At 39.8% G+C, this 23,441-nt stretch overlaps 1 protein-coding gene across 3 annotated transcripts in view; it reads left to right on the plus strand.

The window, feature by feature from the left end:
* SLC39A10 (solute carrier family 39 member 10) overlaps window positions 1-23,441 on the plus strand; it is a 110,807-nt gene that overhangs the window by 36,865 nt on the left and 50,501 nt on the right. Inside the window, exon 1 of one of the 3 annotated variants that reach the window (XM_063400199.1) lies at window positions 19,057-19,236. The exons of the other annotated variants lie outside the window; for them this stretch is intronic. The gene's annotated coding sequence lies outside the window, so the exon portion shown is untranslated. Of the gene's footprint in view, window positions 1-19,056; window positions 19,237-23,441 lie in introns of those variants that run through there. 3 annotated transcript variants of the gene reach the window in all.

A 23,441-nucleotide genomic window follows, 5' to 3' on the forward strand; every position in this document is an offset into this window, starting at 1 on the left:
ATCTTCAAAATATACATTACAGAGCTCAGCAGTTTGTGTATGGGGGTTTTGCATAAGTTCTTTGTACAGGTTGCCTTGTATAGGTCTTCATTAACCAGACAAATCTGCTGGTCAGTTCCCAGGGTAGGTGTGGCTCCAGAATATTTCATACTCATCCAGTTGTCTAATGTCTGCCTAGACACTGCCTATTTCAGGATTACTGGTTTTTCATGCACATCATTTTTGCCTGACAGCTGAGGTGGTCCAGGTGTTGAGAAAGATATAGATCTCTCTAAATAACCTCTTCTCAGCTTATTTTCTGTACTATTTACATTTAAGACTCAGTGGTGCTCAGAGAATTGATTTGGAGCCGATCATAACTAAGATCACTATCTACTGATCTCTACCAAGAATAACCGAGGATTTTACACTTCGACAAAGCCTCTTTAAAAGGCTCTTTGCGCCTAAAGTCAGATCACTGTGCAGAGCAGTTCTTGTCATGGGACTGGACAGTGGAAGTCAGCCAAAATCTTTCCCTTCCTTCAAAAGCTTCTGTTGGGTGTCCTCTGTCTTGACTTGGTGCTGGGGGCACTGTGTGTATCTTGTTCTCCAGATCAAACAGATTTAGCAGCTCATCAAACTGAGCAAACAAGCTCAGGAAGCCCATAGGAGACCTCCCAGCAGGACACAGTGCTATAGAGAACATGCATTCTGTGACATGAATGGGCTGCACTCAAATGGGAAGATCATGTCTGCCTCAGATAAGTGCAGTGTGTTGCTGAGTACAGAGATAAGCCTGCTCTGGAACAAAGCAGTGCACGCTGAGGCAGCTGCTGAAAGGCTGCTGGGAGCAGACATCAGGCATCATCTCCACACAAGCAAGATCCCTGCAAGCAAAAGTAGTGCCATGACCTCAAAGGCCAAGAAGTCGTGCTGAAAATAGATGGATCTGTGAATCATCAGTCTGAACCAGCCTACACTTGGGCAGGAAGGGCAGCGGGAAACCTGAGAGTTGGGTGCTTTGCACTTCTTGTCTGTAAGGCCTTCAGGGGAGGGGATAACTTTCTGTGATGGTGGAAGATCGCTCTATAATAACTACATAGGAAGCTTAACAGTCAGTTTGGACACTTCCAATTGTTGTCCAACCACACTCCAGCCAGTTCTAGTGGCATAGCAGGTGTAAACAGTACAGCAGGGAGTTTGGGGAGGTCCGTGATGAAATATCTCTTTTACTAGAAGAGAAGCACAGCAAAAATTGTAATCCTTATCTTCACTATCATCAGCACCAGCTGCACTCTAGAGAGCACCTGGGAAAGGATATTTGCTCATCCCATCCCTTCTGGTGGACTTGGCAGCATTAGGTTTGTGGTTGAATTCAATCTTAAATGTCTTTTCCAACCTAAATGATTCTAGAAGATGATCTAGATGCTTCTATAAAGATGTCATTCTTATCTAGCTACACAACTAGCAACAATCACAGCAGGTAAGAGTCTGGAAGATCAGGAAATGGCAGGATGGTTACCAGAGAAGGCTCAGTGCATCTTCTGTTGGATTTTTGTACCCTGCTTACTCCTTAAAAAAAAAAAAAAAAAAGAGAGATTAAATACAGCAGTGTTTTTTAGCTAAGGGAATTTCTTGGATGGCAGAAGGCAAAGCACCATTAGGAAGGTGCATGAAATCAGGACAGTCTGCTAGAACTGAGCAAGGTTTGCTGTTGATGTTGCTGCTTACTGAGCCTCTGTAAGGCAAAGGAAAATCTGTAAGATATCAGTGGATGACTGGGATTACATATGTTCCTAGCCTCAAAAGCTGAGGAAAGAAGGCAGGAAATATTTGGAGTGATGGAGGGAGGCAAACCTATTTTGCACAGGAATGGCATGTTTGAAGAACAAGCCAAAAATGGGTGTTATCAGGTGTGGAATGCACAGCACCAGGAGGCAGAGCTTTGTATAGCTTTGCACAGCTTTGGGTTTTCTTCAAAAGAAAACAATAGATAACTGTCTCCTGGGCAACAGGGGAGAGGGAAATGGTGCCACAGGGACTAAAAATAATCAAACCTAAAGTATGAACTCTGGCCGTGCCCATTAAATTCTCAATAAGCCAGAAATAAAATATGGCTTAGGTGACAATCTTGTTCAGGGGACAGGGCTTGGTTATGGTCTCAGAACTGACTTCAAATGCAGCTGGGTAATTGCACTGAAAGGTCTAGGAAAACTGAGAAAAACTTAATTGTATTCTCTGTAAGACTTCTGTCATACTCAAGACAAACGCTTAAATTTTGAAAAAATTCTACAGATTCCTGCCCTCCTTTACTTGGGCACCTCTTGTATAAAGCTGCTACAACCCGTTCTCTTTATCAAGATAGAAGTTTAACCCTGCAAACTTTCTTTACTCACTTTCCCTTTCAGCTAACCATAAAACTCCACGTGTGTGATGGTAGCTAGTGTGTTTTATGGGATCAGAGCCACACCATGCCAGTAACTTTCATCTCTTAAACTCTTTGGAACTGCCTTTGGAACACTGTGGTCTGTGTTCCTTGGATGTTTCCATTGATGAACATTGCTTATTCACACTCAACTTCAGCACAGTTCAGGTGGGGCTGCTGTAGTTTTTATCTATCAACAGAAATGTTAGTGTGCTTCACTAAATGTTAGTATGGTTTATGATTTCTTTTTAATCTGTGCTAATTTGGGGGCTACTTGGCATTAATACATAGCTTGAAAAAGAGCATTAGTGACTCAAATGTTGTTGCCAGGTTTCTGTGGTTTACTTTTACCCATACCAAGCATTAAGCAATTAATCTCAAGGTCTTATGTATGGCAAAACAAAACAACCTCTCAGATGTGGCTTAAATTTGTTTGAGTAAAACTTTCATTGGAAATGAGGAATTTGAAAGAAAGAAAGAACAGAATATTTATAAACAATAAGACAAAATGCTTCTGTAAGAAGAGGCTAAACTTAGCATTTGAGAGACTTTTACCTGTGTTCTGGGTATTCTCAAGCATGTTTTTATAACATCTTTTTGAGAACTACTTTTTTTTTTCCATTAAGATATTTTTCTCCATTTGAGAACATTTGATAGACATCAAGTGAAAAGTTGTCTTTGAAAGTGGTGCCAGGCATTGTACAGATGAATTAAATTGCCTCCAGCAAATGCTGAGGAAACAAGGGCTGTACAGCCTATGGCCATCCACACTGAAAGTGACTGTTCCTTTAGTGGGTATAGAAAGCCACAGAGCACCTGCAGGGCTGGGAACATCTGATGAGCCATAGCAGTGTGCAGAGCTAAAGCACTGGAATGCTGGCAGTTTTCATGCTGCAAAATGGAACAAACTCACTGGAAAACAACAGAGAAAGAAAAGATTTTTTTTTTTTTCGCTCTGCGCCATCTAAATATTTTGTGTATTTATAATTATGTAAGCCAGAATCAACCAGGTACAGAAAAATGTCCCAGATATTGGGTTACATAGGAAGTAACTATTTGCATACCTGGGCAGCTACCATACCTTACCATACCTTAGGCTTCCTTCCCTTCTTTGGTGAACTCCCCAAACTTTGCCTGAGGCTGTGCTGACAGATGAAATGTGAGTTCTGCAAATCTTCCTGAACCAAATCACATCAGCCTCACGTGGATTTTTCTAATAGGTCAAGATGACCAAGTGGAAATGCAGACAGATTGGCCAATGACCACTACAAAAAGCCAAGGCTGGGTGGCCACACAGCAGCTCTGGAAAAGTTTTCCTCTCTGCTAGATGCCATTCCTTTCTGAAAACCAGGATGAACTCTGTGACAACAAAATTTATATGTGTGACAACATATAAAACAAGAGATCACCAAATTATTTGAAGCAAACAAAGGTTTTGATGATACAGGTTGCTTTAAAAATATATCTTTGCCTTCAATGCAAATACAGCTTTCACATGCCCTCTTTCCATCTGTCTAGGGACATATTCCAAACTCATAAGGGATTGAAGCATTACTCTTTTGGGGATTGGGTTTTTCTTCTGAGAAATTTGTGGGAATTAAGACAGAAAATGTCTGAACAATACCCTTGTTATTACTGGAACATTTCTTAATTGTGATAGTTCACAGAAATCTTAGCAGAGTTTTATCAGAAGTGTAAACTGAATCCAGATAAAATAGCTTTTCCAGTGAAGGTAGCAAATGTTTTTGGATTTCCTGTCATGAGGCGTGCTTTCAAATTTTTGTAGGGGAAATCAAAGAGACTGGGAGGAAAGAACCACCAGCCAATTTTTTTTTGTGTTTTTAGCAGGTGTGCAGAAGGTACATCGTTTGCTACAGCCTTTGTAAGCTTCATTAGAATGCAAAGACAAGGACCTAAAATAACCAATAGTTTTAGAATTATATTGCCTCATTTTTCACAGCTTTGTAGATGCTGGACACTGTTAACCAATTTGGCAGGAGAGCTTTCAAATTTAGTGAAGTTCCCTGAAGAGAGCCCTTGTATGAGCAGGGAGGAGAGCTCTTATAGTGAGTGCTAGAGAAGTTGCCTGGGGGTGTGTTTGGTGCTGCCCAGGTTGATCCTGATGAGTTTTTGGAAAAGCTGCGGGGGCTTCTCCCAACAAGCACAGTGTGCCACAAGAAACATGGGAAAGCAGAGTAGGAGTAGCTAAGGATGTGAGTCTGAGGGCAAGAATATGACTTCTCTCCTTGTTCTGTGCTGCCGATGAAGTAATTTTTAAACCAGCTTTTTGCAACAGCTCACTAAAGGGCTGTTCTCCTCTGCTAACTTTTCCACCACTATTTAACAAAGTGGAAATCTCATTTTTCTTCTTCTGTATGAAGCAATGCACCTGGCTTTCTTATAGTCTGTCTGCACCACAGCTTTCTTCTTTAATACACATCACCCAAAGCTCATCTGTGTGGTTCCCCAAAACCCCTTGCCTACCTTCATGTTACCTATTGTCATAAACTCATTTATTTGAAATGATTGGCCTCTGTAGTTAAATCTTATCTGTCCTACACTTGTGGCCCTATTTCCTCTTCTAGTGAGCCCCTGGAGTGCTTTATGCCTTTTCATGGAACTGTTTACAAGCTGCTTTTGAGGGCACAGCTGTCACTATAAGACTAAAACTGAATCCAAAATCAACTAAATATATCTATTCCACAGGGAACCACCTTTACTGATAAGGCAAATAAATTACAGGAAAAAACAGAGATCTAGAACATAAGTCTTGTACAGCCAAGACCTGAACAATGGCTAAAACAAAACAAGGTTCAATACAGCCAGGGAAAAACCCAACAATGTGGCAAACAAAGCAGAGCAGTTCAGGCAGCCTTGCCTTTCCTCCTGCCTAGGTGAGATGCAGTCTGGGCTCTTCCCTGCTGCCCAAAGGGCAGGATCACTGCTGTGTGCACACTGGGGTCACAAGGAAGTCAGGGCTAGGGTGAGTAACATGTAACATGCCTAGTTGTGCCAACAATGGGCATACAACCAAGGAATCCCACAACTCCTCTCCTTAATTCTTGATTTAAAACTGGGATCTTGTGATGAAGTAAACTCTACAGTTTCCCTGTTTAATGGGATTTGACAGGGGGCAGGAGAACAGTAAATGAAAAGCCAGCTTTATTTCTACAGCTGCCATTTTAAAATGGTATGGAAATGATAGCCCAGAAATTACTTTGGTGAGCTGTGGAAAGCCAAAGATCAGAAAAGGGACTGTAATAGAGGTGCCAGGTAAGTACTACAAGCTACAAGATGCCATGAAGCCCACAATTCAAATATTATCTTGGGACAGGATAGATTGAATTACAATGTTTAAAAGTAGGCACTCATTCGCATATTGTTAATATTAGGGTAAGATTTAGAAGATAAAAATCTGTACAACCCATTGTGCTGTTCTCTCTGTTAACCTGCAGAGTGAGAAGGATGCTGGGGTTGAAAGGCAGATATAATTTTGCATTCATCTTGATGAGTGTAGAGGTCGTGCATATATTTTTAAGTTATTAACATCAGGGAAATAAGATTTTGCACCAAAAAAAGCAAAAAAGCGGGGGAGGGGCTTCCAGACTCATTTTCTACACGGTTTTGCATGGGACCTGACTAGTACAAGAGTTGTTCCCAAAATTATAAGGCAAGTACCTTGACTCTCATTTCACTTGACTCCTCTTCAAAATACTTTCTGACCTTCTGTTTTAAATGCAAAAATCTTCTTCCTCCTCTTCCTGAATGTCACAGAATGCTATAGAATTGTTAAGATTGGAAAGAACCTTGAAGATCATCAAGTCCAACTATCATAGAAAAATAATATTGAAGAATTTAGGAAAAATGGACAGGCTGCTCCCACATTCACTGCCTGCCCAGAGCCAAAATTAGCTCCACCACAAAGGTCCATATTTTCCACTTTCTAGTTTGAAGAGCTGTCAATAGAGCCAATAAGGGCTAGGAACTCTAAGGAAGCTGGGCACAATCAGCAAGTGTAAACCTATACCACAGTCAGATACTTCGATGCTGTGGCAGGAGGGTCCAAATGGCATTTATGAGCTTCTAGCAAAAGCTTTTAACTTGGCCAAACTTGGATGGATTTTCTTTTCTCTTCAAGCAGCACAAGATCCCTCCTTGACATGTGTTCCTCTCATTTTCTCATTTTGTTTTGAACATACAGTCTGCACTGTGAGACATAGAAAATTGTTACCATAATTAATAGCTAGAATTGGTAGAGCTTTACACACATACTCACACACGCTCTTAAAAAAAGAAATCCAAACTCAGCCATGCACTGGGCATGGAATATTTAGGCCCAAATGATATACAATTATGTGCCTTGTGAGAAAGCAGTGATGAGCAGCATGCATATTTATTCATTTTAATACTACAAGCTTTGACATTAGCCATTTCAGATTATGCTTTATCTGTTGTGTTCACTCACCTGTTATAAGAGTAGTTAAGTGAGAAAGACAAATGAGATTTTATTCTTGGAGGGTTTGCATCTTAACATCTGAAACACAGGATGCTTTTGAAGAGTGTTTAATACATACTGGAAAACAGTATTAAACACTGTATCTGTTTCTCTGTAACTTAATATCAAATATTTTTCATATTGTCAAATAGTAGTAATAAGGCTTTCTTTCCATCGTTTTAGTTTATCATCATTAATAAAATGTAGGTCAAACTAGATTTTCATTGACAATTGCATAACCTTACAGAGTTTCTACTGGCTAAAAATAAGTAATTATCCTCCCAGCTTGCTTTTTTTTTTTTTTTTTTTTTAATTAATGACGCCCTAGGAGAAAGCAAGTTTTCAGCATATTCTTGGCTGGACTTTTGGAGATGAAAAGATAAAAGTAGCAAAAAACCTCTTGCATTAGAAAAGGAAGCTATTAATCTACCAAAACAGAATTTATTAAATGAGTGAGCTGAATATAAAGGTGAAAGACAGACAGAGCACCAGATACTCTGAAATGTGGTATTGCTGTTGATTGGTGCTGCTGGGAATGGCTGCACCAAATGGTGCAAAGGTAGTGGAGATGGTGAATAGTTAGACATTTGTAAGGTGTAATTTCTTTGTGTTTTAGAAGTGATAGCACAGAGGCAAAGGGCAGGAATCAGCTGGAAGTACTGTACTGGGTATATATTTCTGGGCAGGTTAATCAATAATTGTTCTTCCTAGTACAGTCTCCAGAGGTAATCCTGCTGGTCTGCACAACACTCTGTGCATACTAACAGTGAGTCTCCAGAGGGCTGACGCACCTAGTGCTGATTTCAAGCCTCCAGGTTTCTGTGATGCTCAGAGAACATGGCTTGTTATAGAGCCTGGCCAATCAAGAGATTACAGAAACTCTCCCCATTGCTGTTTAGGAAGTGAATTTTCTGCAGAAATGAAAACAGGATGTAAACCACCGCATGTTCTGCAGCACAAAATGTGCTTGCACTAAAGATCCCCTGTGGGAGTGCACACAGCTTTGGGCCAGAAGGAAGCTTGGTAGATGGAGCAGTTAGTTCCCCTTTCTCTTCCCAGTTACTCAGTAGGAGGGCAAAGCTTTGAGGGGTTATCTATCATGGCAGATGCAGTTGGGAGGAAAGGAGATGTGGAAGGGATGTTTATTGTAAGAACTGAGTGAACATACATATTATCTCTAGCAGTACAGCATCCCATTTCCTGTATTCAAATATTTATTAACATTACAACTGAGCCACAGATGTTCAGTTTAGTGTTGGTGTAAACAAATTAGAAGGCTGGAGTCAAAAATCTTCCAATTCACAAGTTTTAGAGAAATAAATCAAGGATAGTGGAGAATGAAGACAACATTGCGCTAGTACAGAAGAGAGTATGGAAGTCGCACACAAGCAACATTCCAGGAATCTCATGAAGAGCAGGAAATTACCTTGAAAGTCTTGGGGCTCTTTCTGTTCCAGTGAAGTAATGGAAATGGACATGGAGAAATATTTGACCTCCTTGACCTACAGGTGGCTTGGACCTTGCTATTACTTCAGCTATCGGTGATCTACTGACATGAAGCCCACCAAAGGTGTAGTAACACAGTCATGGTTCAGAGAGAAAACAGATTTGTGCAGCAGGAAGGGAATCAAGATCTTCAGGGGTGGTACTGATGGTCAAGGGAAGGACAGAGAGCAACACATGACAAAAAGGAGAGAGCACACATGTAAGTGACCCAATGAAGGTAAAAGCAGCACTCTAGGTGTGAAAGAAATCTTACCAGTGCTCCACTGAAGGAGGATAAGTCTTAGCCAGAGCCTGGAACAACTCCAAAAAACTGAGCAGTTGGAAGTGATGGGTTGGCACGTGTGAAATCTTGAATTGTTCCTTTATTTTCAGCCCTCATCAGTGAGATTCCTTTTCTCCTTGTTTTGCTTGTCCTCTCTCCCCTTGCCAGTAGAATTCCTCTGTGTTCACAAATGATTAGTCAAGTTTCCTTAGTATCAATTCTCTCATGATCAGATCTTCTTTTAATCTTGCAGCTGAGAAATGATAACATGGTAGGATATCATATGTGTCAGGCTTTTTCCTGTCATTCTTTGGGGGGGTTGGGCTTTTTATGGGCTTGGCTTTTTAGGTTTTTTTAAATACAAGGCACATGCAGATTATCCTATCTCACGTTAGTTCTGCTCAGTGCCAACCAAAATATGCAGCACTCGGTAGTGGCCTGATCTGAACATTGATGCATACAACTGGCTTTTGATTCAGTGTCAATGGAACTGAGGAGAACAAACTCCTCTCCAGAGACGTATATTTAAATCATTAGCATCTAGACAAGCCAGCTGAGATCAGCTCACTGTTTCTCTAAATACTATGTTCTACACAAAGCAAGACCATAAAACCTTTGCAATGTGAAGATTAAAGACAATCAGCCCTTAATTACCAGTGTGTTGGGGAGCAGGCAGCCTGTTGAAATCTGAAATACAAGAAAGCAAGTCTTAATTTACAGACTGGCTGAACTGTGGTTTCAGCACACAGTAAGATTACAGTCTTTTACAAATAGCTGTCTGCCAAATGAGTCACAGCAATATCTACATTGACACTCTTTATCTGGCCCTGTAGTCAGGTGATGCAGCTTAGACAGAATCTGTGCGAAAAAAAAAACATACTGCATCTTGGAAGAAATCTGTTTCCATGTAGAAACACTGATAACATCAAGAAAACTGAATTGTCAAATCATTTTATTGACTCTTCAGTGTAAAACTCAAATGAGAGGAGAAAGTCTTAGGGCATTAGGGAAACCAGTTCTGTTTTTTCTACTGAAGCATGGGCTATATTGTGGCAGCACCTCAAGCACAGGCTCTGAGGCTTCCTGAGATACAGTACAAAGTTCAGGGTCAGATAATGTGTACAGGGAGAACTGAAAGTCATCTCTTAAGCTGGAAACTCCTGACTAGATGAAGTTTATTTCACTACTTCTCTCTCCAGTGAACAAGGCACACACCATTTTACACTCCATGTCACAAATTTGGGGCCTTTAGAGAAACACAGTGTGCAAGGGACTGGGTAGTGAAAATCCAATGCTAGTTGGATTAGCTGGGGAACAGGTGGGCAGAAACCTGAGGCTTTGAAGACTTCCGTGCATGCTTATTTATGCAGATAAATAATTTGTTTACTCCACTGAGTACCTCATATGTAAAGCTCTGTAAATCTGTGTGTGCAAGTAAAATGCCTTCTGCTGATCCTGCAGGAGGTGTCTGCCCCTGTTGTAGAGCAAAGCTGCCTGCAAGCCTGTTATCACTGCCTTTAATCCTCTGTGGATGTGCATTGTTATGTGACAGCATCACACCCCTGTGAGCATTTATCCACTTCTGAGAACACTTTATTGCTGACCTAATGGTAAGCACACAGAAATGTGGAGAAATGAGCTGCTGATCTACAGGTTAAAAGATTTAATGAATGGGAATTTTCACAGTCAAATTGCAATAAATATTGTGCGTCTTCAGTAACAGCAGATTGATCTTACTCTGGTGTGAAACCTAACTGTAGTGTATTCAAAAATATCATGAGGTACTATCAGCAGTAATTCTTGCTAAAGTTGCACTGGAAGAGGTGAATTAAGTTTAGTAGTTGGGCCTTTACTCGAAAGGTAAACATATGATTTGACATATTGCTGGAACAGATTATATACATAAATAAACCTGGATCATGTTACTTCTTTAGAATATTAACTGAGGTTAACAAATGCTGCATGAAGGAAAAGAAATTGTCTAGGATTCCACTGTCAGCAGTTTAAAATGTATTCACTGCTAATCTCATGACAAGCATACAACCAACCCCAGCTGGCCCTGGGGTTCTCAATTGTGTCGGCATTGTGATGGTCTGAAACTCAATTCCAGGCCCACCTCCCTGCTGCTGCCATGCCATAAAGGGGAAACTTTGATATCAAACTTAGAAAGCATTTGCCATCCTCTAGATGTTAAAGAATTTTAGCAAGTGACGCATGAGTTTAGAACATGAGGATGAATAAGGTATGAGCTTGGAAAGAAATAAACTTTAAAATGCCTTCTGGCTTTTTGATTCCAAAGAACTTGAAGCAAGGAAACAACAACAGTCACATCCTGTTTTGTCACTTAGTCATGTTAAGTGCCATTCCTTCAGCCTTACTGTCCATACTCCCAGCTGTTCTCAGCATTAATTAAGCCAAACATGTTGGCTCTATTTAGAACCTCTGTAATTATAATTCAACTCTTAATGCCGATAATTAATCATACCTTCTAGAAATTAATCTCTCCACTGGAAATGAAACTAATAACCAGACTTTGCCTTTCCTTTTTGCCTTTGTCTCTTTCTGTATCTATTATATGTAAATTGTTCTTATTCGTTTTATCAATAGCAATACTTTATATGGGCTGAAAAGAAAAAGTAACTTTAAGTGTCAGGCAGAAAAATTTAATTCAAGGAACTGAATTTTCAAACTTAACTAGTGATGGATCGTAAGGGTTTTGTGGGTTTTTTGTTGTTCTAAGTATTAACATCTCTGTAATATTTGGTTCATTTCTCTGTTTCACAGATAATGTTTTATCAAGAAAAGTTAACAGATGGAATAGTTTACAAAAGTATGATGACCAACTGTGTTAAGAATTGCTCATTATCTGTACAAAGAGCTTAGTCTTAAATTAACTACCTGAGCCATGTGATCTAGCAAAGCCTCCAAAAAATGAAAAGTATGTTTAATCTGGTAATGACTTATTTGATCTCTTACTACCAAAGTAACATAATTAGTGCTGATTTCTGGAAAGTTACTCTCTGAAATCCACTTAACTTTACTCTCAATAGCATGCAAAAAATTCTCTCTTAAACCTCTATAGCAAACATTTAAGGCTGAGATTTTTGAGTCCAGTAAAGCTCAGGTGCCCAATGTCTACTGAAATCTAGTTGAAACAAATGGACTTTCACAACAGGCCTAGCCCAACATGTTGTTTTCCAGTACTTTCAATTAAAGACACATTTTAACTTTACTGTGGCTGTAACTACAAGGACAGGAAGCTGTGATGTTTAAAAGAGAAGTCAATAATTTATTGCTAGCATTGCATCTTCCTGATGACACCTTGATGTTCCGCTTCTCCCCTACCCCTCATCTGCTGCAGCTCTTGAAAAGAGCCAGAAGGATCAATGCAGAGAGTGGCACCTTCACCCATCTCCCTGCAACTGAGGTTACCAAGCTCTTCTCAAACTACTGTGCAGTTGGCAGGGGGCAGCTTTCCATAGTCAGCATCAAACTGTCTCCTGTTGCACCATACTTCTATCTAGGCCTGCCAAGGGTTGGGGTTTTTGGGTTGGGATGAGGTTTTTGCACTCAGCTTGGCGGTCAGGGTGTGTTATTGGTACTGCAGAGAATGGCTAACCATGGTTAGTCAGTGTTTGAACACCTCAGTCATGTCATTAACTCACTTTCCTAGCTGGTGTGGGGCAAAGGTTTCCTTTCTACTCTTTATCCAGCCTCTCTTTTGGAGTTACTGTGTGATGCTGGTGCTGTGGTATTGATGCCTTTTACATCGTAACTTATTCTGCCATTCCTAGTTATTCTATGGTGGTGTTTTACGGGGTTGATTTCCTTTTTTTTTTTTTTTTTTTTTTTTTTTGCCTTAGTGGTGCTGGCTTGCTCTCAGCTTCATTTATGGCCTGTAATTAGCTGCAGGTTTTCAGTAGCTTTATATGGACCTACAGTTAGCTTGGACTCTTAGCATCATAATTCAAAGTATTCTATCCTTAGCTCTGCTAATAGCTTCTTGTAAATGAGTTCATATATATGTCACTTAATAATTATACATTATATATATTGAGTAAACCTGGCAATATAGCCACTCACAGCTTCTTCTTCTAGACTGTCCAATGAAAATAGTTTTATTCGTTGTAATTTTGGGGGTGTGGTTTGGAGGTTTTGAGTTGGGATTTTAGTTTCGGTTGTGTTTCAGTTTTGTTTGTTTGGATTTCTTTTAAAGATCCTGCAAATCTGTTGTTGTTAAATCCAGATGATGCTGGTACACGTGACAACCACTGAATGTTAGCGAAGCTATTTCTGTGTTCTTGCTTTACTTTGTTTCAGTTCAACATCACTATAAGCTGGTAGTTTTCCCACAGATGATCACTGATGCAGAGATTTAATGCAACACCTCCGTACTTTCAATAGAGCATTTGGGTCCAACTCGCAGGTACTTTCCACACGGTTAATGGTGCCCAGTTCCAAGCTGAATGCTTATCTTCAACCCATCATCTGGGGCAACTGTTTTGAATGGTAAAGCTCCCTGCATCAAAAGAAATCATGTGCATGTTTGTGTGTGGCCATCACTTGTTTGCTGTCTGGCAAACACATCCATATGCCATATTACCTCAGGTTTTATGTTTGAACATTCCACATAAAACTCTCACCTAACAATGGTCATGAGCTGTGGAGCTCCAGTCCATAGCTAAGATCAACATATCTCACAGCTGAAGAGTTACTCAGATTTTGGTTGGGCCCATCTCAAAAAAGTCCATGCTAAGAGAAATTTTCCACCTTTTTTCTGCTGCCACTCCCCCAGAGCATTTACAATGCTTGCTTACCTTGGGGCTCAGGATGGAAGCAGTCTCTCCAGCCAAGCCACTGTGTTAGCCTTTAATCAGTTGTTGGGAGGAGCCATAGTTAAAACTTCTACTTTTTTCCTAGATTGATGACTTCCTGGCTTTCCTTCATTCTTTGTTTCTTGCTTATAATCCCAAACGTGTGCTTTTGGATCCCCTGAAAGGTACAAAGGGCTTTGGAGGCCCATACGGCAAAGATTCAGCACTTCAGCAGAGTTCAACTTAGGAGCTAAAGGGAACAGCAAAGGCTAATCAGGAGACTGCTTTTATCAAAATAATTCTAGTCTGTAGCAGTGAAAGTCTAAAACATATAAACTGAACACCAGCTTTAAAAGCTGATTCTATTTCTTTGAAGCTTTTTCCAAAACAGTCCTTTCCAAAAGCACAGGAGAGCTTTGGAAACTGCAGACAAGCTTCCTAGAGCTCATCCAGTCTGCAGCAGAGCTAGTACTTATTCTATCTTCTTTCTGTTTTGGACATGCTAGAGGGAGATTAAGAGCCTAAAGAAGTTGCATTTCTGCAGAAATGTCAGTATAATTTTCTGTGCTCCAAAAAGGCACCTCTGCTGCCTCTGAAACTGCCTTTCTGGGACCATGACACTGATTTAGCTCTAGCTGGTTCAGCGTGACAGGCAAGGCCTTCTCATTGGCAGATATAGGGGCTTAATATAAAAAAATACATACTCCATAAAATAAAGATGAAAATCATAAACTTGGGGAAACAGCTGAGGGGATAATCAAAGGTCTTTAAGTGAGTGGAAGAAAATGTCTTTTCCACTGGAAGATACTCACACTTTTTACCAGAAATTACCCAACTTTTCCCAGTCTTTAAGAAGAATAGCCACAACTCAAATCTATTGCCCACACTGTCCTCTCTGTTCCCTACATCCAGCCACAACCAAAGGCAGGGAGGAGCAGCTACTCTGACCAGTCCTACAGAGCCACATTTGCTCAGCTGCTCTGCCTTCAGCTCCAGTTCTGCCCTCAGGATCTCTGCACTGTGTTCCAGTGTATAGTGTAGATAAGGCAGCAAATCATCACACTGCCTCATCTTAAAGAGGAGGCATTACCAATTTAGGATCACGTTTGTTTCCCTTGCCCCTTTTTTCCTAACGCAAAAGTTGGAAACATTGTCAGGAATACATTCCTTCAGAAAAGGACAAGTTAAGGTAATACACAGTGCCACTAAATATAGTGACCTCCATAAACTTCTTATGAACACATGCAGTTTGCAGCTTTTAATTCAGCTGATTAAAGAGTGTGTAAAGAGCCAGATAATGCTTAAACTGTGTGCATGCATGGGTGTAGATTTTAAGGATAGAAGAGAGCCTAAAAATTCTTAAACTATACAAGAACTAGGCTTTACAAACTACTTTCACTTTGGACTTGGGCCCAGAGTAACCATACTATGATTTCTTGGCACAAAACTGCAGCTCTGATGGTTTAATTCTTCTGTGAATGACTCACACTTTACCAAAAACTTCATTTAAGCACAGAAGAATGGGTGACCTTCACACAAATAATTTTTCAGTACCTAAGAACCTGGCTAGGAAGTACACGGAGCTGGGCATTGTACCATGAACACCATCCCTTCCTTTTATCCTGCCCCTCATGCCATCCTCAGGCCCCCTCTGATTGGTGTCACTGCAGGGAAGTGTCCCCACCTTATTCTTTGTGAGAACAAAGGGCTTCACTACGTGTTTGCAAGCCAGTTTACTTCTTGCAGCCTTTCAAAGTGGTTCACCAGGTGGTGCTTTTCTTGCCAAAAGAGAAGCTCAGCTCAGCTCTTGAGTTCCTGTTGACTTCCAGACTCACTGGGAACTGGATGCTGGATGCCCTCAGAGTTCTAGGTAAAGCAAAAGAGATGCATCCTTGGTTACCGAATATTTGTCATCTACCATCACCCTTTAACTCTTGGTAAAATAGGTAAGTGGCTGTAATAGGTAAATGCTCAGGGGAATGCCAGACAGAAAAACAGACATTTATGTGAGTTGTTTCCTTGCTCACAAAAGCCTAGGTTTCAAATACATTGGTAGCATGGAACTTTGATATTCGTGTTGCTGCTTTCTGAATAGGAGTGAAATAGGCTTTGCACTACAGTGGGGAAGTGTGTCTGGTCTTGAGAGAGAGGCAAATGTATTGGAATTAACACCTACACAATTCAGAAAATACATTTCCTCCAAACCTTCAATAGCCTTGCACATTGGCAGCTTCTCTGCCAAAAAATTGACTGTTACAGGGACAGCTACAGACTGTCAGTCAGCTCAAACCAGAGAGCTGCTGGATGAAAGGAGGTGGCATCTTCCTCTCCCTGAGAATCTGCTGAAGCCCCAGATTTCAGTGTGGTGCTGCTCCTGCTGGGCATCAGCACTCTGCTTTGACTCCTATATATGCAGTCAGTTCCTCACTTACCTTCCTTCAATGTTAATCAGCCAAATTCATATGCAATGCTGCTGAGTGAAGCAGCTCCAGGGACAGGCTCTGTGGAGATGACTGTGCCCTCAGAAAATAGTCTGGATTTTATTCAGACTGTGTGAGTGAGTTAAAGCCACTGTGTGCTTTAGGTGGCCATTGACAGTGACCTTGGTGGGAGACTGTCCTAACAGCTTGGGATCTTGCTCAATCTCACTTCTTCACCTGCTGGGCATCCACGTGAAAAAACAGAGAACACAATTTTGTGATCCTTCAACACCAGGCTACCTGGTTGTGAAATGCAGAAGATGGCAAAAGCTCCCCTTGATAATAAGTATATTAACTATTAAATGCGTGCCCTGCAGCACGATGTTCTTTCCAATAAAACAGGCAGCAACAAAACCAGATTGCTCTGGATAGGGAGTGTTCAACAGCCCCAACTGCATTTTGGCAGGATGAACAGCACAAACAGTAACACGCCCCCTCTTGTAAAAAAAAAAAAAAAAGAAAAAGAAAAAAAAAAGAGACATTAAATTGTTAATTCCACTATATAATCAGGGCTTTGATCTTGATTCCAAGAAATGAAACCTCAAGCTGGTAGTTCAAATCTCTACAGCCAGCACAGGCATTGGTTTAATAATGGCACAGAATAAGCCTCATGGTGCTGTCTGCTGCTAGCTCTCCCACTCTGCTTGGCCTAAGCTTACCTGCTTAATATACAAAATCTAAGTTTGGATTTTACTGATCACTAAAGACCCTTAGGGTTTTTAAAAGCATTCCAAAAACAGATGAGAACCCTCCATTCTCCAAGAAAGGATGTCCCATGGCAGATCCTAGCCATCACTCCCCTTCCTTCCTGAGCAAATCTGAAATGATTGCAACAAAGTTTGCTTTGGTATTAATTTCCTTAATGGATAGCTCTGTTTGGAGCTCTTATTCTTTCGGTGACACATTACATGTCAAATCCTAATTGTTCCACATCTTACCTTTATGAAAATAAAGTAATTCTCTCACTACTTCTTGTCTGAGAGCATGCAGAAACTGGAGGTTCTCTGACCATCCTCCAGATAGTTAAAAAATTATTTCCAGGACTGTGCTTTTAGGGTATATGAGGTTTTGTTAAACAGCCTTCACAGAACTCAGCTGCTAAATGCAAGGTGAGTTACAAGGGCAAGTGAGTGACAGCAATGAAGGGAAAGACTGAACAAGTCGAGGCATTGAAACGATTGGGATTACAGCAAAAATTAAGTGCTGTGTGTCCTCATTATTCAGGCCTTAAGTAAAAGCTTTGCTTTTGCTGTAAAGGATTCCCTGCACAGCTCCTGTTTTTCTTCCTGAGCATTCTGAAATATATTTGTGTCTCGAGTCTGGTGTATTTCAGGAAAAGGGTTGTATCAAGGGAGATCTAAAAACATATAAAATCAGGCCACTGCTTATGTTTATTATGCGGGAGGCAATTTGGGCATTTCTCTGCTGGAATCCACCCTCATTACATAGCGATGTTTTCCCAAATTACTTGGCACTTTAGGAGTCTCTTTAACAGAAGTTGTGTCTATTTTTACTTGCCCCGAACTCACATCTGTTTCTTTCTTATCAGCAAATATCTATTCATTGGTCCTATCTAACTCTTTTACATCTATCTGCATTAAAATGTGTGTCACTCCTTAACTCAGGGCTTGTACATAAATTAAAGCCTCCTGTATCTCCAGTAGCAGTGTTATTCTTTCTGCTTATTGCATCACCTAAAAATAAAATTACATTTCATTTATAGCAGACATCTGAATTCATATCCCTTAACTATTTCTTAGTTCAATCACTCAATTCTTGCAATAAGATTGTGTTTGAAGTCTTGTGAGTTTGACAGTTGTACTCAAAACATTCTGTTTCCAAACTTGATGGGTGTGCGGAGTTTTTTGTTTGGGTTTGTTTGTTTGTTCTTTGTGCAAGAAATAAAAGGTTTCTGACTATCTTGCAAGAATTCTGAGAATTATTTAGATAGAAAACTCACAGGTCTACAAGCCTGGACTGTATTAGCCTTTACTCTGTAATGAAAGTCCAGCATCTAGTAGATAGTTCATATTTAAATATGAATTATTAGTAAGCTACTAGTTATTGTTTTCTGTTCTAGAAATCTACTTTGATAATCTTTGAGCAGTTCCACAACTGCTCTGTAATCATGATGATTTTTTACTTCTCAGAGTACTAAAATATTCCCTATGCAGGTATGTCCATATTGTTTTTCACACAGTTTAAAAATCTTTCCACACATAATACGATTTCTTGTAATGAAATAAGATGTTCATGGCAAAGCATTATATTATACAGAGAACACATTATTGCAAAAATGAAAGGTAACTTCGACCATCTCAATTAGGTCTTGAAAATTAATGCTTTTCCCAGGAGAAATGTAATAAGTCTTCACAAACAGTTGCATCAGATTTCTAGCATTTTATCTGAATAAGTATGTAACTCTACCCCAGCTGAATGATTAAATACTTAGCATCAAATATGGGTTTGTAATGGGGAGCATTTAATTTGTCTCAGTTTCCTGTACAAATGATTCTAATCTACAGATCAGTTGCCCTGGTTTGAATAATGTGTATATTTAACACAGCAAAATCCATGTGTCTGAACTTGGCTTGCAGTGTTGAAGCAGCTTATTTAGACAGACAGATATCTGATGGATATTTAGTACCTCAGATATGTTCATCACACTAATTCTATTACATTTATAATACTAATTCTATTTAGTTAAATGTGCAGTTTTTCCAGCAGATACACAAAGAATATTAGTATCATGTCTGAGCAAACTACCTATAATTAGTTCCTGTCAAGACTGACGTAAAAGCAACAGGAAAGAAATTAACTCTCGTGATTCTTTGATAGTTGATATTCCATTGTCTGATGAGAGGGGAAAAAAACGGAAATAATTTATTACTACTATAATCTTATTTCTGTAGCTTAGAAATTGCCTCACAATTACATAACCTTGTCCTGTGCACAATTTGGTGCCCTTTGTAAATCATCTCAGGGGAATCCACTAAGCCACTACCGGCAGTCAGAGGCAGGAATTTTACGTAGTTTTCGTGATAAGCTTTTTCCCAAAAGTGCCCTGTCTCATGGTCAGTTCCTGGTAGCAGTAGCATGTAAACATCCACCACGTGTTTTAGACCTCCTTCTCCATAAAATGTTGTCCCAATAGTCTTCTGTGGCACTTTTGTGGATGGAGAGGCTTAGGGAGTGCTTTGCATTTATTAGAGTAAAATCTCTAGTCTTTTTTCCGTCCCTGTGAAGACAGAGTCCAGTCATCTCCAGAACAGGCAGTAAGTATAGTGGGATATCTAATTTCTTTCTGTTGTCCTTGCTGAGCAGACAGTATGTTATCAGACAATGAAATGGTGAAACATAATAAACTTCTACAGAATTCTTAAGAAAGTTGCAGATGCAGAACGAGTTTTTGAGTTTGCTCCAAAACTTTGCTTAACTCTAACGATGTAGGTGTAAACCAAACAATTAAAAATTGGCTTACTTCATAAACCAGGAGTTACAAGAAATCATTTAGCTTGTCCTGTCCCACAGATTGTGAAATATCAGGGAGAGCAGAGAGAGAAAAGTAATCGTTCAGTTTGTAAAGAGAAGCAACAAACATGAAAATACAGGCTCATACTTTTAGATTAAAATTTGTCATGGGCATAAAATACTCTTCCAGGGAATTGCTTCACAAGTGGGAAGCCTGCTACCAGATGTAATAATGGCATATGGGACCATCTCTTGTATTAATTCAAAAGTGCTGTAAGTTTTGCAACATCTTCACTTGGGAGGGTTGAGTGTTAAAGCTCTAAGCAGAGCTTTCTGAGGTGAGAGCATGTTGCACACTAAATGCACTCAGCAGCTGGATGAACAGCACAAGGCTGGCTCCCAGCATGTGCCATTTACTTTGCAAATAGGGAGCTTGAGAAGCAAAGACGTGCTGGATGATGGAAAAAAAAAAAAAATTAAATTAAAAAAAAAAAAAGAGTAGGCATGTATGGAATAAGAGAAGAATATGGCTGGATCAGCTGTATTGTGTTGGAGCAGTAATGAATGAGAGAAATATGCTGTCAGTGTGTTCAGCACCAGCCTTTAATGACACACTGTGACTGGTTTCACATCATTCATGTATAGAGTGGTAATGGCGTGTGCTCAGAAGCAGCTCCAAAAGAAACAAGCAAATCACATCACTTCCTCTTGAACTGTTCTCTAGGGTTGATTTAGGCATTAAACACATTAGCAGTAATGTGAAAGTGGTAGAGGAGAAGGTTACATAGTTGTCCTAATGGATTCATCAAAAACCTGCATTTAAAAAGGATTATTATAAATTGGTTACATTCTGATGAGGAAAGGAATGTTTTTTAAGTGTGCATAAAAGTGATTTTTTGTTGTTGTTAGATTAAGAAATGTGTTCTGTAATTAAAAATGTAACTTGCCAGCGATGCAAGATCTGTAGCTAAAATCAAGCAAGGGTAAAAGTTGCCACCTCAAGTCAGATACCAAATGTAGGGGTGGCAATATCACAGTGTCCCCCAAAAACAATTTTTGGCGTGAAAAGGTTCAGGGAGCAGAAGTGATAGTCTTCACAAATGCACTTCCACAAAATGCAGTGTTTGATTTCATGTAAGGTCTGATCTTGGATAAACTGCAGGTAAGCTGAGTTATGCAATTCAGTCAGACCGGCAGGTTGCATATGCAGATGCAGCATCAGGTTGCATGACAAGCTGTGTGAAAACAGCATCAGACTCTGCATGGAATTGCTCGAAAACAAAGGGTGTTTTACATCACAGCAGGTTAAAACTTTAGCTGGGCTTCTGGAGCACCATTAGCATAATCTGATTATTCTCTAGGCAGGTGATGGTTGCTCCTGGATAGGCCTAAAGGAAATGAACGTTTTGAAAGAATAAAGGAGTGCTCAGTGGAAGGGGGGAGGAATTCTGAAGTTATTTGGGACTGAATGAATATTACAAAACAACCAATGCTGATACATTTTAAGGAGTGTCTTGCCTGTTCAGATTTCTTAAGTTTTAAATACTGCTTAACCTTTCACTCTATCAAACTTGTTCTTATATCCATTGCCCTTATGATTTCTTACTTGGTCCAAGAGACATATTTGAGGGGGGTGTGGTGTTGGGGAGGGAGAGGGGGCCTGTGTTGGGTTGGTTGTTTTGGGGTTTTTTTAGTATTTCTGATTATTATCTTCTCTCACATCATTTGGTATAGTCTCATTATTCCCTCTAACTAATTCTATTAAGCTCCCATTTCAACACTAAAATCTCATTCCAAGTGTTAAAGAAGTACTGGCTATTAAATTCTTTCAAAGTAAAGCCATGAGCTGTACTCCTTCCTTCTAAAGGAAATTATGATTTACTGGGGAAGAACCAGGGTGAAACTGACTGTCAAAAACTCTACATTGTGTTTCCAGTTGTGCATCTCCTCTGGTGTCTATCTTACTGGATTTTATTGTGCTTCTAATTTCAAGTTCCAAGCTTAGTCATTGCTATGCTTGTCTTAGTTCTTGCTAGCATAATTTAATTATTTGCATTCATTTACAACCCTTGTTCCTAAGACCAGTAGAAATTATATTGCTAATTAATTGTGTCTAACTGAAACACTCAGTGGGCTTTTAGGTCCATACAGGAAAACCACCAAAAACCAAAGACAGTAATTTTTTTTTGAATACCAGATATATTAAATGGCTTCTAGGTTTTGCAATTCTCATCACTGGTTTTAGGTCACTTTTAGTCCCTCTGCATAGGGTTTGAGTAGCACCAGGAATGACAGTGTGCCATTCTTTTTTATGTCATCATTTATAATACAGTTAATGTTAAATTGAAACATCAAGTTAATGTTCAGAATATGATCCTTTAGACATCATTGAAAGGGAGCTCTAGAAGAATAGTTTTCCTTTATGTCCTGTCAGTTAAGGCTCAGTTTTCTATTCTGGTTAGGGTGAAAAGACAACATCTCTGAGGTTTTATGCAGGTTGAAGAGCCTGTCTGCTCAAAGCTATGACTCTGCAAGGGCAGCCCTTTCTATGCACATAATAAATATGACACATAGAGGAAAAACATCAACTTCTTGCATGTAAGCTGCAGGAAAACATAACAGATTTCCAGATAAAAGCCAATCCTGCATGAAAACCCTCTTACAGCTGCATGAATCTGCAATAACTGCACGTGAGGAGTCTGAAGGCTTTTACTGAGAATGGGACCAATATGCTAAAGCATTCATTCTCTCAAAAAAGATTCTATCTAGGACCTGAAGATTCCTGGAAAGCATAGAATTATAACTGGCTGGATCATCTCACACCAGTAGATATTCATGGGGTTCTCAGTGTATGTCACACTTGAATTTTAAGACTGCTAGAGAGTTTGCCATTGCTGAGGTAATTCTCTATTGCTAAAGGAACTTCCTAGACTTTTCCCCAGAGTTGTACCAGTGAGAGAAATCTAGATCTTGAATCTTAATCTACTCAAAGCCTGGATTTGGGATGAGGGGTTTATGAATGACAAATAGTTAGAACTGCTTTCCAAGAGCTTCAGGGACAGTATTATACAGCCTGGAAATTGCTGAAACTGAAGATAAAAAAAATCTCTCATAACCTGTGTCCCTTGGAAATTGTTTAAGTATGTCAGAAGAGACACTTTAAGGTTCTCAAACACTTCCTTTCAGGCACTATTCCAGGCCAGCAGTGGCTTTTGAATTTTCCCTAAAATACTTCAGTGCATCGGCCATCCACCTTTGCAAAGGGGAAGATGGGAGCAGAAAGCTTTTTGACCTTGCCAGTTCCTTTAGGCACCTGACTCAAGTGACACTTGTATATTGCAGATTAATTTCCATTTTCCATTTCAGGTCAAACCTTTTGCTTTCTTTTATTAAAGCACTAAACATATAATTATGAACATTTTCTACCTCTTTAATTTTGTCTGAAACTCACTCTGACCCTTTGATTTTAATTACCCTGAGATGATCTTGAACTACATTTTAAAACCCTCTATGAAGCAGACCCATGCTTTACATCTTAATTGTATTTTTCACTTTGAGGACTCCTGCTGTCCAGTCCTCAGCTACATTTGAACTGCATCCCAAAACTGAGGTTTGTAGTTAACACACTACCACACTCACACCGCCCACCCCCACCAAGCCTTTCTCTAGAGCTGTACCACAAATTAATCAGAACCCAGCTCTAGTTCAGATGTGAAGTAGCAGGTCAGTTATCCCTTTCCTCTCGGGAGAGAATTAAGGGCAAGGCAGAGCATCTGGTTAGGAACATTAGTTGTTCACTTCGTGCCTTTCTTGTATTCTGACTTTTAGAAGTGTACCCATCAGTACAAACAGATGGGGCTCAAAAGAGCAATTAGATTAGCAGAATTTCAAAACTCATGGCTTTTTATGACTGTATCTGACTTGTCTTGGCCAAGAAAAATCACTATTATAATTCCATCTGCATAAAAGAGGCTTACCACCTCCTCAGCAATTTGTTCACCGTTATCTC

This window comes from Prinia subflava, chromosome 6 (genome assembly GCF_021018805.1).
Source record: "Prinia subflava isolate CZ2003 ecotype Zambia chromosome 6, Cam_Psub_1.2, whole genome shotgun sequence".
Classification (NCBI taxonomy): domain Eukaryota; kingdom Metazoa; phylum Chordata; class Aves; order Passeriformes; family Cisticolidae; genus Prinia; species Prinia subflava.